Source organism: Mustela erminea, chromosome 17, assembly GCF_009829155.1.
Source record: "Mustela erminea isolate mMusErm1 chromosome 17, mMusErm1.Pri, whole genome shotgun sequence".
In the NCBI taxonomy this organism is placed as follows: Eukaryota; Metazoa; Chordata; class Mammalia; order Carnivora; family Mustelidae; genus Mustela; species Mustela erminea.
Window position 1 is genome coordinate 36,176,676 of NC_045630.1, and position 14,507 is coordinate 36,191,182.

The 14,507-nt window shown below is 42.3% G+C and overlaps 1 protein-coding gene and 1 non-coding gene across 4 annotated transcripts in view; one reads left to right on the plus strand and one right to left on the minus strand.

Annotated features, from left to right (window-relative positions):
- HHAT (hedgehog acyltransferase) overlaps positions 1 to 14,507 on the plus strand; it is a 339,382-nt gene that overhangs the window by 44,505 nt on the left and 280,370 nt on the right. The gene's annotated exons all lie outside the window — the stretch shown is intronic.
- On the minus strand, positions 5,883 to 6,001 carry LOC116576855. The gene has a single exon (XR_004280314.1). It is a non-coding gene; the product is annotated as a U5 spliceosomal RNA (small nuclear RNA).

Genomic DNA, 14,507 nt, shown 5'->3' on the forward strand with positions numbered 1-14,507 from the left:
TGACTCCCTGCCAAGGCTGTAGATTCCTAGGGAAATGACCTTTGCTAAGCAAAGACCCTGCCTCTCCTCCACTCTTCATAACAGGGCATGGGGCTGGGGGTGTCAACATTCAGGACAGTCCTGCCTTCATGGAAAAGTGTGTAAAGCACAGATACATGCCCTTGGAGCTCTACAGACTCAGTCCTTTCCATTCTGAGAAATCTCTGTCCATGCCTCTGTTTGTCTGCCCATCCATCCATCGATCTGGTGCTGTTGAGTACCTCTTGTCCTCATCTTTCTACATCTCATCCCTTGCAAATGGGGTGGGTAGTTTGGAATCTTAGAGTTTAGAGGGAAAATGAAGAGTCTTGGTGGATAGTCAGTAGGTGAGGGCAATTGATACTGTGTCCTTGATGAAGATCATAGAACAGACCCAGGCCACGTGCAGCACAAGGGAGTTCCCAGAAACCTGCTGAGAGTCTCATTTCAGCTGGTAGAGAGGCCTGACAGGTTCTGGACACTCCGTGATGTATATTTCCTTTCTTCAAGCTTATGGGAGGTGGTAAGCCAATGCTATCCGGCTCTAAATTCTAATCAAAAGAACATACTTGGTGAGAGTAGAAATTGTGAACATTAGAAAGAAAGCTTTAATGTTCTCTGCCCAGTCCATGCCTTAAATGTTACAGTTGCCAAACTCAGGACTATTGACATTTTAGACCAGATAATTCTCTGTTGTCAGGGAGCTGTTCTGTACCTTGTAGGACGTTTAGCAGCCCCCCGGGCTCTGCCTGGTGTGTGCCAGCAGCAACTCCTGACCCAAGTCACGACAATCAAAAGTGTCTCCCGGCATCCACAGGTGTCTTTGAGAACAACTGGTCCATGTCCGTGTTCAGGGGCTCTCCCCAAATAGCCTCTGCCATTTCTGACCTGCCGTTTCTTTTGCTCGGCCTGTGTCCTCTTCTGGATTTTTTTCTCTCCCCTTCCCTTTCTGGTCCATATTCCCTCTCTATGTCTGAGCCAGTCACAGAAGCATTGCTTGGACCTCTGTGTTGGGTTTAGTGCTTATGATTCCTGACACTTCCCTGCCTCTCTCTTTATCCCCTTCCACACACACTACTTTCAATGAGTTTGTTTCTGGACATAATAGTGAACCTGACAGACAAGATTCCTGTCCCACTGTCTCTTAATGGGGACAGATCGCAGGTAAGTAAATGAACAAACCTGACAGCTACAGATCGAGCTAAGTGATATGAAGAGAATAGGGTGATGTGCTATAGTGCTTTGGATTGTCTCGTGCCCTGTAATGAGAAATATGTTTGTCCAGTTGTATTTTATATGATCCGTCCTCCACTAGACTGAGTGTCACGAGGACAGGGCTGGGATTTAATCAATCTGGTATCTTTAGTGCCTAGAATAGAAGAGGTGAGTATTTGGTTGGAGGTAACTGTAGGAAAGAGTGAGACCACTGTGCCAAGTTGTAACACTGGAGAAAAATACATCTGTACTACCTGCATCTAGAGAGATGTATAGGTAAACCGAGTGGGATGGTGTCTATAGTCAGAGCAGGGAGAGACCACCGTGGCACAGGCTTCCACAAACTGCTCTGGACCCCTGAGCTCCACAGAGTCATAGGATTTGGCAAGGTCACCAGTAGAGGAGTTGCTCTGGAGGGGCTCGCTGTGATTGGGAAAGGGAAGGAGCTATTAGGGACATGCTGATCAAGGTGAAGCTTCACTCGAGGGTAGGGAAGGGCATGTGGGGATGACCACAGCCCTCCAACTTCTGATGATGTTAGAGTGGAGGGGTATAGCCCACATCAGGAATGCCTTTGGGCCTGGTAATTTCTTTGGCATAAAGCTGACGGCACTTGCTGAGACGCCTGATGTGGTGGGGGGAGCTTGTGTGGGGCCGCTGTCACCGACTGCTTCCATTCTGTACGCTGGGACCTTCACACCCTCCCTGGCAGTGTCTGCTTTCCCTGGCTTGGAAGGGCCCCTTCCTGCGGCTCTGGTGGCTCCCTGGAGTGGGTGCGAGCTGGGAACCTGTGGGTGGCCAGGGGTGGGTCCTGCCTGGTCCTTTTCCAGTTCTGGCCATTCTCTGTCTTGGTGTTTGGTGGTCCCCTTGTCTCTTTCCCATGTTAGTTTTTTTGGCTCGTGGTCCCAATCAGTAAAGGGAACTTTATTTCTTGTCTGCCTTGCTCGATGTGGTAAACTTGCTTCCAGACAAGGTCACAATCACATGGATACAAATGAAGCTCTATGTTGGGCTGTAGTGTTGTGAATTTTTTTCCCTTTTATTATTTCTGATACAAGGTAGTTGGCATAACGGAAAGAGCACGGGTTTGGGGGGCGCCTGGGTGGCTCAGTGGGTTAAAGCCTCTGCCTTTGGCTCGGGTCATGATCCCAGGGTCCTGGGATCGAGCCCTGCGTCGGTCTCTCTGCTCAGCGGGGACTCTGCTTCCCCCTCTCTCTGCCTGCCTCTCTGCCTACTTGTGATCTCTGTCTGTCAAATAAATAAATAATTTTTTAAAAATTTAAAAAAAAAAAAAAAAGCATGGGTTTGGAGTTAGATGGACTTGAGTTCACAATGCAGTTTACTGGGTTTTGGAAACTACTTTACCTCCTCTGAGCCTCAGTTTTATTACCCGGAGCATGGGAAGGGGAGGCTGTGGGATGGAGATGCTGGATGGAGAGCATCCAGCTCGTGTGTGCCTGGGACAGAACGGACGCCCATGGTGTGTTTTTGTGAGGGTAGTTCTGCTTTTCCCCCATGGAAAACATCCTTGTTTCAGAGCTAAGATTCACTGATTCCCCTTCTCTGGCAAGCAGGTAATATTCTGCAGAGAAGCATTTAAATCTAGATGGGGATTGCTACTGAAGGGAGCTCTCAAAAGCCTAATGTATTATGAAAAATTTTACATGTAATCAACTCCCCCTCCTTTCCTGAGGACACTCCCTCCTGCGGCAGATTCTGAAATGGGGGGATCCTTGTAGAAAAGACATTCTTTCAGAAGTAGAAATCAGAGAGGAATTTTCAGTGCCTGTCAGAACGATGAGGAAGACAAGACAAGATCAGAGAAGGGAAGCTTGATCACTTAAATCTTTGAATGTGAAGAGAAAAGAGGTACTTTTCTAAAGTACAGTTTTCTAGCACTCAAGGTTCACCTATACAGATTTTTAAGATTCAGCTCATTTTTAAATTGCTCTGTGTTTCAATACTTAAAAAAAAAAAAAAAAAAGCTCTGTTTGATTCACTGAATCCTTGAGTGCCTGCTGTGTAAGAGGCCTCCAGGGGATGTTCTGGGTGCTGGGAGGCGGGGACATTCGGGGCCCAGTCTCTCTCCTCCCTAGGCTCTGGATTTGGGGGAAGCTGAGGATTGGACCGTGGGGCGGGTGATGCAGCCCTCTGTGGGACATGCAGAAGCTGCAGGGGCATGTGATTTGGACTCATGGCAATTCCAGCAGAGGTCTAGGGAGACCGTGGGGAAAGGTGGGTGAAGAGCATAGCATGTTTTCGGACCTGGATGAGAAAGAGCCAGAATAGCTGGGCTGGGAGGCTAGGTGTGGTGGGGGGGATGGCATGAGATAGAGCCTGACCACCAAGGCTTCTGGGCACCGTGTGTGGAGTCTGCACTTTATTCAGAAGGCTGTAAACAGTTACTGAAGGGAGTCAGGCCATTGTCGTTTCTTCTGGGGCCTCTTTCAGGACCCTCGTGATTTTCCTGCCTTGCCCACCCTGCACCTCCCCTTACCTAGTCTCTTCTGCACCCCTGCCCTACCAGATTCCAGATTTGTGCATCCCTGGAGTTCATGTCTCATAATGTTACTCAGAAGCCATTCAGGCTCCTCATTTCTTAGGGTATAAAGTGCAGACTCCCTAGCTGACATTCAGCCCCATCTGTCTGCTGACCCTACCTTGTGTCAGCACCTCAGATCCATGCGGTCACCCTTTGCTGCTAAGTAACATCCCCTGAAGGCGCCTTGATGTTTCCTGCACGTGACCGTTCCTGCAGACTGGTGTGCATGCCCGTCAGCGCAGGGAACAGCCCCCAGGGAACCTTCCCTGACCCCTCTCCCCTTGCTCCAACCTCTGGTTGGCATTAGTCTCTCTCTCCTATGAGTTCCTTTCCCAGGACTCTCTCCTGAACCTCTGTTCTCTAACAGTTCCCTGTTTGAGGTCTCAGAGGCCCTCTCCTCTCGCTCCCCTGCTGGACAGTTAGTCGGCGTCCAGTAGTGTTTGTTGGATCAGAGCGAACATGCCTGTCTCACTGGGGGCTTGTGGTAAAGGAACATGGTGCCTCAGCAACACTGGCTTTGTTGCATGTGTCTACATTCTGGCACGTTTAGAGGGTGTAGGCTTTGCCTCCTTTTCGTTAAGCCATAGCCCCTCTGAGAGGATTCCAGTGTTCTTATTATATCTCTGCCTCCCTCCGTGTGATGGGAGCAGATTAATAAGCAGTTTGGCTGTGCGTGAGAACTTTCAGCCTTTCCTTATTAACAGAAAATTGGATTTTATGCAGCTTTGCCCCTTCACAGAGGGGCTGCCCAGCAGAGGCTGATTCGTGTGCCCTTTGCCAGCCTCTCCAGGCAGAGAGAGTGTGGGCTGAAGAATCTCCACAGAAGGGCCAAGAGACTGCAGGCTGGTGATGGAAGGAAGGCTCCTGAGCACACGCTGGGCTTGATTCCCTCTTGTTAACATGAAGAACTCTTGCTCGTTGCCCGTCAGTACACTCTTACCTAGTCTCATCCCTGCTGGATTTTCTTCTTGAGGTGTGGAAAGCTCTGCAGTGAGACAGGAGAAAAAGGATGTGCTAGTGATTTCCTGTGGAGGAGGGAAATGGGTGTCATTCTCTGCCTTCTGGAAAAACAGGATCTGCAGTGCCAATGGGTACACATCAGACTGGCTTATTAGCTCTTTGCCATCGAGTCCCTGGCTCTGCCCTCCTCTCTCTTATATTTACTAGTTCATAGAAAATATTATTCCATTACAGAAGCACTGGAAAAAGCCAGGGGAAATAAGGTGAAGTTAGAACCAAGAGTTGAGGTCTGCAAAGTTAATAGATCGTGTGTGTGTGTGTGTGTGTGTGTGTGTGTATGAGAGGGAGGGAGAGAGAGTGGAGAGGGATGAGTAGAGAGAAGGGTGGGCGTTCCCCATGAATGCTGAGAGAGATCTTGTGGGGAGATAGGTTTGGAGTGAGATATTTCTCAGCCACAAACCAGTGAGTTTACACGTGACTGTTGGCTCACCCACTGCTTTGCGGCCCAGACTGCCAGGTACCAAGTGCTGGGGGGTCAGGAAAGTAATGGATGTTTCTTTCCTCTGAGAATTCCAGGCTGACATAGATGATGCACCATGCCTTTAACAAAGGGGAGAAGCTTCAATCAAGCCAAAGAGAATACCAGTTGTATACAACCAGGACAACTGGCCTTATTTGTGTGTCCTGCCTGAAAAATTGGCCCTGGCATTACAGTTAACAGTGTTTCTGTGTGTGATCACTGGGCCGATGGAAGATCTGAGGGTGCTGTTCCAGGGGTCGAGGGCTAGTTAGTTCGTCATCATTTTACTCCCAGGTTTCATGAAAGTAAGTATCAGACCAAATCTACCTTGCATACATTAATTAGGCAAGCAGTAGAAGCCAGCCTAACGAACCCAGCAAAATATATAGATGGGGATTCTGAGCTATTTGGCATGAGGCAACCCAAAACCTTTCAATTCCATGGTGGGACATAAGGCCTTAGGATGTAGTCTCAGAGACAGTATAGAAGATAACTACGCCTTAGGATGTAGTCTCAGAGACAGTACAGAAGGTAACTACAGTAGTAGTATCAGACTGTTTCAAACACTTGTAAGAAGTACGACCAAATAGCGAAGTAGCTTAGATCTTACATTAAAACAACTAATATAGCCTTGTGAGAAAACAAGGCCTCAAAAAATTTGTCAAAAGGCTCAGAATTGTTTCTCTCCACGGAAATCTTTAGTAAAAGGCGAAAGATTTATACGATCTGAAGAGAAACCAGAGCATAAGTTTGCAAAGTCCCTCATCTCAGTACTCCTATAACTGCAACTCCTAGTTCACTGATGGTGGCTTATTATCCACGAGTGCTACTCCCTATTTAGTTTACACAGGAAATTCTGTAGGTAAACTTCTCATAGTCAGGAATGTCCAATTGGAAGAAATAGTCTTTTAAATTTGAAAAGATTGTATTCTGTGCAGGGTACTATGGGTATGCAAATGAGAAGTTTGAGTCATCCACTTTCAGTCTTCAAATACCTTTGTATTCACGGCTCCTTCTGGAGCCACCATTAGGGGGCGAAGCAGAAGTCTGTCTCTCTACCCTATCCTGGTTCAACCACGGAAATTCCAGTTTTATCCCTTCTGTATGTTGGGACTTGGAGTCCAGTCCCATTCCTTTCCTTTGCTATCCCCTAGCCACCAACACAAGCAAGATACAGAACCACAAGAGCTCCTTCTTGCCGCTGCTTTCCAGACACACCTATCCTGCTCTCCCTGTCCCTAACCCTTGGAAGCCACTCCATGGTGTTCATCTCATAATTTTGTCATTTGGAGAATGTTATACAAATGGAATCATACAATATGTAACCTTTTGAGACTGGCTTTTTTTGTTTTTCTTCCCCACTCAGCATAATGCCCTTGAGATCCGCCCTATCTCAGTTGTGTGTATCAGTAGTTCATTGCTTTTCATTGCAGGGTCAACACCACAGATGGACCACAGCCTGTTAGTCCGTTCCATTGTTGAAGGGCATTTTGGTTGTTTCTAGTTTTTGGCTGTTAGGAATACATCTGATACGAATATCTGTTTACAGGTTTTTGTGTGGACAGAAGTTTTCATTTCTGAGGGATAAATACCCAGGAGTTTGATTCCTGGATTATATGATGAATGTATGTTTAATTTTACGAAGAGCTGTCCAAACTCTTTTTTCAGAATGGTTCTGAGATCCTATTAGCAATGCACGAGATGCTTAGTTTGTCTGCATACTTGTCAGCATCTGGTATTATCAATACTCAGATTTTAGCTTTTCTGATAGATACGCAGTGGTATCTCCTGATTTAATTTACATTTCCCTGACAGTGATGTTGAACTTCATTTCATACACTTATTGGTCATCTGAATATTCTCTTTGGTGAAATACTGTTCATGTCGTTTGCTAGTTTTCTCCCTGGATTTTTTTTTTTTTAGTTTTTACTGTTAAGTTTAGAGAGTTCTTTGTATAGTCTAGTTATATAGTCCTTTGTCAGGTGATTTGCAAATTTTTTTTGTCAGTAACTTTCTTTTCATCCTCCGAGGGTCTTTCACAGAAAGTCAGTTTATTGATTTTTTTTTTTTTTTCCCCTTATGGATTATGCTTTTGGTGTCATTTTTAAGAACTCTTGGTCTGGTTGTATGGCCCAAGGATTTTTCATTTTTTCCCCCCAGACTTTCATAGTTTTGCATTTTACATCTAAGTCCACGATCCATTTTGATTTAGCTGTTTTAAAGATTTTATTTTTGGGGCACTTCTGCCTTTGGCTCGGGTCGTGATCCCAGGGTCCTGGGATGGAGCCCCGCATTGGGCTCCCTGCTCAGCAGGGAGCCTACTTCCTCTCTCTGCCTCCTTATAATCTGTCTGTCCAATAAATAAATAAAATCTTTAAAAAAAATTTTATTTTTAAGTAATTTCTACACCTAATTTGGGGTTCGAATTTACAACCCTAAGATCAAGATCACACACTCTACCAAGTAAGTCAGCCAGTGCCCTGAGTTAATTTTTATATTACTTAGGTGAAGGTTTATTTATTATTATTATTATTTTTTTGCTATGGATGTCCAGTTAGTACAGCACCATTTATTGAAAAGAATATTTTTCCTCAATTGAATTGTTTTTGTACCTTTGTCAAAAATCAGTAGGCCAGACTCATATGGCTCTATTTCTGGGTTCTCATTTCTGTTCCATAGATCTGTGTATCGCTCTTTCCACGAATGCCCTATTCTCTTGATTACTGCTAAGTAATTTTTCTAATTTTATTCTTTTTCAGATTCCTTTGCTTTTCTCTGTATGTTTTAGAAAAAACTTTTCTATATCTACAGAACATTTTGCTGGTATTTTGATAGGAATTCTATTAAATTGTTATTTTGATAGGAATTCTATTAAATTGTTAGATCAGTTTGGGGGAAATTGATGTTTTTTACTATGTTGAATCTTCTAGCTCATGAAGGCAGCAGATCTTTCTATTTACCTCTTTATTTCATTAGTGTTTTGTAGTTTTAGCATACAGATTTCATACACATTTTGTTAGATTTATACCTAAGTATTCTATTTTATTTTTTTAAAGTAAACCCTATGCCACATGTGGGACTCGAAGATTAAGACTTGTTTTCTCTACCAACTGAGACAGCTAGGCACCCCTAAGTATTTATTTTTTTGAGCAATTATAAATGGTCTTACAGTTTTAATTTCAATTTCCACATGTTAACTGCTAGTATACAGAAATATAATTGACTATTATATTTTGATTTTGTATCCTATGATTTTTTTAGACTCATTTATTATAGGAAGTGTTTTTCCCCCCTTTTTTGTTTGTTTGTTTGTTTTTAAGATTTTATTTATTTATTTGACATAGAGAGCGAGATCACAAGTAGGCAGAGGCAGGCAGAGAGAGAGGGGGAAGCAGGCTCCCTGCCGAGCAGAGAGCCTGATGCTGGGCTCGATCCCAGGACCCTGAGATCATGACCCGAGCTGAAGGCAGAGGCTTTAACCCACATGAGCCACCCAGGCGCCCCTCCTCCCTTTTTTGATAGATTTGTTGAGATTTTTTACAAAGACAACCATGTCATCTGCAAATCAGGACAGTTTTATTTCTTCATTTTCAATCTGTATAACTTGCATTTTCTTATTGTACTGTCTAGTATTCCCAGTATTATGTTGAATAAGAGTGATGAGAGTGTACATCCTTGTCTTTTTCTTACTCTGAACCAGTCAGGCTTCACCGTTAAGTGTGAGGTTTCTGTATATTTTTTGTAGATGTTCTTTATCAGGTTGAGGATGTTCCTATCTCTATTTGTAGTTTTTTGAGCATTTTTATGAAGGAGTATTGAATTTGTCAGATAACTTTTCTGCATCAGTTGATATGATCAAGGCATTTTCTTTATTAAGAATATGTTAATATGGGGTGCCTGGGTGGCTCAGTCGGTTAAGCATCTGCCTTGGGCTCAGATCCTGATCTCAGGGTCCTGAGACCTAGTGCCACATTGGGCTCCTTGCTCAGGGGGGAGCCTGCTTCCCCCACTGCCTGCTGCTCCCTCTGCTTGTGTGTTCTGGCACTCTCTCTGACAAACAAATAAAATCCTTAAAAAAAAAAAAAAATTAATATGGTGGGTTACTTTGATTAACTTTTCAATATCAAACCAGCCTTCTGTCCCTTGGATAAACTCACCTGGTTGTGGTGTATGATGTTTTCTTTATGTTGCCGGACTCCGTTTGTTAATATTCTGTTGAGAATTTTTGTGATTATGTTCATGAGGGATATTGGACTGTAGTAATCTCTCCCTCCCTCCCCTTCTCTCCTTTTCTGGTTCTGTCCGATTTTGAACAGTTATATGTAGTCTTGTATTTTTAACTTCAGATTTCACTTGTTCACATTCGTGTTCACTTATAAAATGAGTTAGTGTTTCCCTCTTAAAGAGAACGTCTTCGGGCGTCTCATAGAATTCTTCAGTGAAACTACTTGGGACTGGAGATTTCTTTTTAGGGTGTTTTAAGCTATGAATTCAATTTTTTGGGGTTTTATTTATTTATTTATTTATTTATTTATTTAGTATTTTGTATTGAGTGAGTTCTGGTAGTTTGTGGAATTTCCAAGGAATTAGTCCATTTTATCTGGTTGTCAAATTTATGTGTATAGAGTTGTTCATAGTATCCCTTAATAGCCTCACTAATGTCTGTGGAGCCTTATGATATTCTGTTTCATTCCTGTTATCTGTAATTTGGGTTGTGTTTTTTATTCTTCGTCCATTTGCTAGAGATTTGTGAACTTGAGATTTACAAAGAACGGGCTTTTCGTTCCACTGATTTTTTCTTTATTTTTCTGTTCTTATCTATATTTACTTCTTTGTACTTGCTCTGAGTTTATTTTGCTCATTTTCTAGTGTCTTGAGGTTGTGCCTTAGAGTTTTGTGACATTGACTCTTTCCAATGTACATACGTAGTGTTACGAATGTTTTTCCAGCTTTGCATTAGCTGCACCCTACATGTTTTATTCAGTTCTATGTTTTTAATTTCCTCAAGACTTCCTTTCTGACTCAGGTTATTTAGAAGTATGTTGCTTCTAAGTGTTTGGGGATTTTCCCATTATCTTTTTGGTACTGATTTCTCATTTAATGCCATTGTGGTCAGAGAATACACTCTGTATGATGAAATTCTTCTAAATTTGTTGTTTTATGGCTCAGGACATAATGTATCTTAGTGAATGTTCCATGGGTACTTAAAAAGAATGTGTGTTCTGATGCTGTAGGATGGAACGTCCTATAAATGTTGATTAGATCCTGTTGGTTGGTGGTAAGCTTTCTTGTATCCTTGATTTTCTGACTAGCAGTTTTATCAACTCTTGAGAGAGAGGGGTGTTGAAGTCTTGTGGATATATCTGTTTCTCCTTTTCGGCTAGTTCTTCATGGATTTTACAGCTCTATTTTTTGGTACATACACACTTAGGGTTGGCACATTTTCTTGTTGGATTGGCCCTTTTATCATAATTTAGTGATCCTGGTTTTCTTTCACCGGAAGTTTGCTCGGTCTGATATTAATATACTGGCTGCTGCTTTCTTTTGTTTGGTGTATCCTTTCCTGTCCTTCTACTTTCAGCCACCCATATTGTTACATTTGAAGTGAAATTTTTACAGATGGTGTAGATTTGGCTCATTTCCTAAAAAAAAATTTCTGCCATTTTCTTTTAATTGGTATATTTGATTTGATTTGGGTTCATTCAGCATCTTAACTCTGTAAGTTTATACCTTTTGTCAAATTTGTGAAATTTGTAACCATTATTTCTTATTTTTTTTTCAGCCCTACATTTTTTCCCCCTTTCCTTCTAGGCTTCCAGTGACATGAACATTATATTTTTTTATAATTGTATCTCAGAACCCTGAGGCTCTGTTTATTTTCTCAGCCCATTTTTCTCTGTTATTCAGAATGTGTAATTTCTGTTGACCTATCTAATGTTTGATGTTTCTTTCCTGTGCCTCTACCTCCACTGTGAATCCCATCTGTGAGTTATTTTACTTTGTTCATGTCATTCCTCAAATCCTGAGTTTCCTAGGCAGGCTGCTTTCTTTTTTCCATCTTTAAGAATCTTATGTTTGTCTTATAATTACATCCAGGGTTTTTAGTCATTCTTCATGGGAGGGTTGGGGGGAAATGAGTTTATTACGGAAGGGTATGAAAAAAGATCCACGTGAACATCCAGATGGAAGAAGTGCATAGGTAAGGACTGTGGGAAGGGGTGGGGGGCTCCATGACCTTTCCAGGAGCACCCCTCTCCCAGCACCACCGTGAGTTTACCAATCTGGAAGTTCTGTGAAACTGGTACTTCTGGGATTTTTATGGAGGCTTTCTCACATAGGCAAGATCATTCACATGATTTCTAGTCTGTCTCCCCTCTCTGGAATGGGGCATGGGGTGGAAAATTCCAAACCTCTAATCCTGGTTTGGTCTTTCTGGTGAGCAGCCCTCATCCAGGAGCCCAAGAGTCACCTTATTACAACAAAAGTTGTTCCCCTCACCCAGACAATTCCAAGGGAATTAGGAACCCTGTGTCAGGAACCAAGTATTAGAACAAAAAATTCTCCCAGTGCTCTTATCACAAGAAATTATAAGGGTTTTAGGAGCTCTGTGCAGGCACTGGGGGGAGAGGCCAATATATGTATTTTCTATTTCACAGGCTGGTCTCATTTTTTTTTTTTAAAGAAACATTGTTTTTGTTTTTGTTTTTTTAAAGATTTTTTTATTTGTTTATTTGACAGAGAGAGATCACAAGTAGGCAGAGAGGCAGGCAGAGAGAGAGAGAGGAGGAAGCAGGCTCCCTGCTGAGCAGAGAGCCCGATGCGGGACTCGATCCCAGGACCCCGAGATCATGACCTGAGCTGAAGGCAGCGGCTTAACCCACTGAGCCAGGGTGGTCTCATTTTGAAAGCTTGGGCAGCTGATGGGCAAAGGGGACAGACGGAAAACGTGTGTGGGAGAACCCTTCACATACTCTGCTTGCTTTCCTGGTCTTTCATGCAGTGTGTCAAATTCGAAAAGAAGAATGATATCTGGGGCTATGAAGACTTCCCCTCCTGTCCCCTGGATATATGACAAATATGTTTTTCTTTTTTCTCCTTTATCACTCATATCTTCTTAATTGGCCTTCTGCCTTGGGGACTGTTAACATTTGGGGATTCTACCCAGAGTTCATTTGCTCATGTTTGCCCACTGCAGAGATGTTGTATAGTAACTAGTTGTTGTTGTTGTTGTTTTTAATGTGTGCAAACTTTCCCAAGCAGAAGGCAAATCCTCCGAGTAGGAGGGCCATGTTAGGGGCCGTGAGGTGATTTTTTTTTTTCCCGTGTTATTGTGATTCACTTTGTCTTTTTGGTATTCAGGAGAAGTGACAATAATGGGATGTATGATTTATTAGCAGAGTTTGTAGCTAGGAAATCTTTTGTAAATCATTTACTCTCTAGCCATCCTGTTCTATTACTTTTTTTTTTTGGTCATGATCCCTAACTTATTTATCGCCTTATTACTGGTTTGCAACTTGTTTCTCCATATACCTTATAGAAAATAATAGTTTTTCCAGTTGAGAAGTGTGGGGAAAAGAATATAGTTTTTGTGCCGTTGGCTTTATACTAAAATGTAATATTTACTTTTAAAAATTTGATTCTCTTTGTTAGCTTCAGGAAGAAAAGGAGAAATCTAGACAAGGCAAGGAGGCAGAATCTATACATGTTTGATCAAGTATATGCATAAGTTCTGAATACTCTGGAGCAACTCCTAGGAAGTAGATAAGGAAAGGGTTAGCCTGAAAATGTTACTGGATTTACATTGTTGTTAGAGTTGAAGAGGTTTGAAGAATTTAGGTCTTTTGATTTTACTAAGTCATCTTGAGAGATGTTTTCTTTTCTTCCGTGGAACACCTCCCTGCTCCCATCATACCCTGGGCAGATTTATGAGGCTTAGATCATGAGGACCAGTTAAGAGACTGGGGAGGATGGAGTGTAGAACAGTTGTGGCCTGTGCTGGCCCTGTTGATGGCATCCCCACCCTTGTGAGCATCTTCTTTACCTGTGCAAGCCAGCAGAAACATTTAAGCAGATACTTTATTGATAGGGGAAAAAAAAAAAAAAAGCCTTGTAGTGAAAACATTTTATATCTTTAAAATTTTTTCTTTAGTAGCCTCCACACCCAACACGGGGCTTAAACTTACAACCCTGAGGTCAAGAGTCTGATGTTCTACCTACTAAGCCAGCCAGGTGCCCCCAAAACATTTTATCTTTGAGGAACTGTTGGTTGGGGGAAGAGTATTGTCTCTGGAAATTATGAGCAGTAAAATAATTGAGTTCAAATTATTTTAGACATAGCAAAGCATCTGTTGGAAGATAAAACTATTCCAATAATTGCTAAATGAATCATTAGCCTGAGTTCATTCAGAGAGCAGTGCTTCTTTTGTGCAGGATTCTTACAAATTAGTTTTCTCTCTCTCTCTCTCTCTCTCTCTCTCTCTCTTTCTTTTCTCCTCTGGAGATTCATAAGCTATTATGGTGAGCTTGCTGCCTTTGAACATGCAGGAAAACATTTCTCGATTCCAGTATCTTACAAAAATTTTCTCTGTTCAGAGAGAACTTTTGCTCAATGTGCTGAGTTCTTAGGTATGGTCTTGAAGTAAGTAATCTGAACATAATGCTATTTAGGAAATAGATATGCAAAAGTGTCCTGTATTTCTGTAGTATTTCCTTTTTCGAAGAATGCTGGATGTGAGGGTAAGGAAAACAGTAATGTGCAGTATATTCCGCTCTCTATTGTTTTCTCTATTTCAGGAAAGAGTTTTGGTAATGAAAAATACAGATTGGTGAGCAAGGTAGATCATTTTCTGTTTGGGTTTGAAATATATAAATAGATGCACTTGTGAATGTAACACACTCACGCCTTCCTTATTTAGTTCTAGAACCTCCTTGGACTGACCTGCTGGTGTCTTGCTTCATTTTATTTTCCTCCACTGAACAGACTTATTTCAGAATAGTGCTCTTCAAAGCAAATTATTTTTGTAGTGGGTTCTGTTATACAGCTGGAGCTGGATTGCAATCAGAAGAAAAATTCCCTCCAAAGTATGTTGATCAAGATTCCATTGCAGACCATAAAATCCACACTAGTCAGTTTAAGCAGAAAGGAATTTATAGCAGGGATGTAAGGAGATTTTAGAGTAGTCAAAAGGACTGTAGGGACAGGCATGAAGTGAACTTCCAGGAACAAGCCCCAGAGCAAAACTGTGGCTGGTG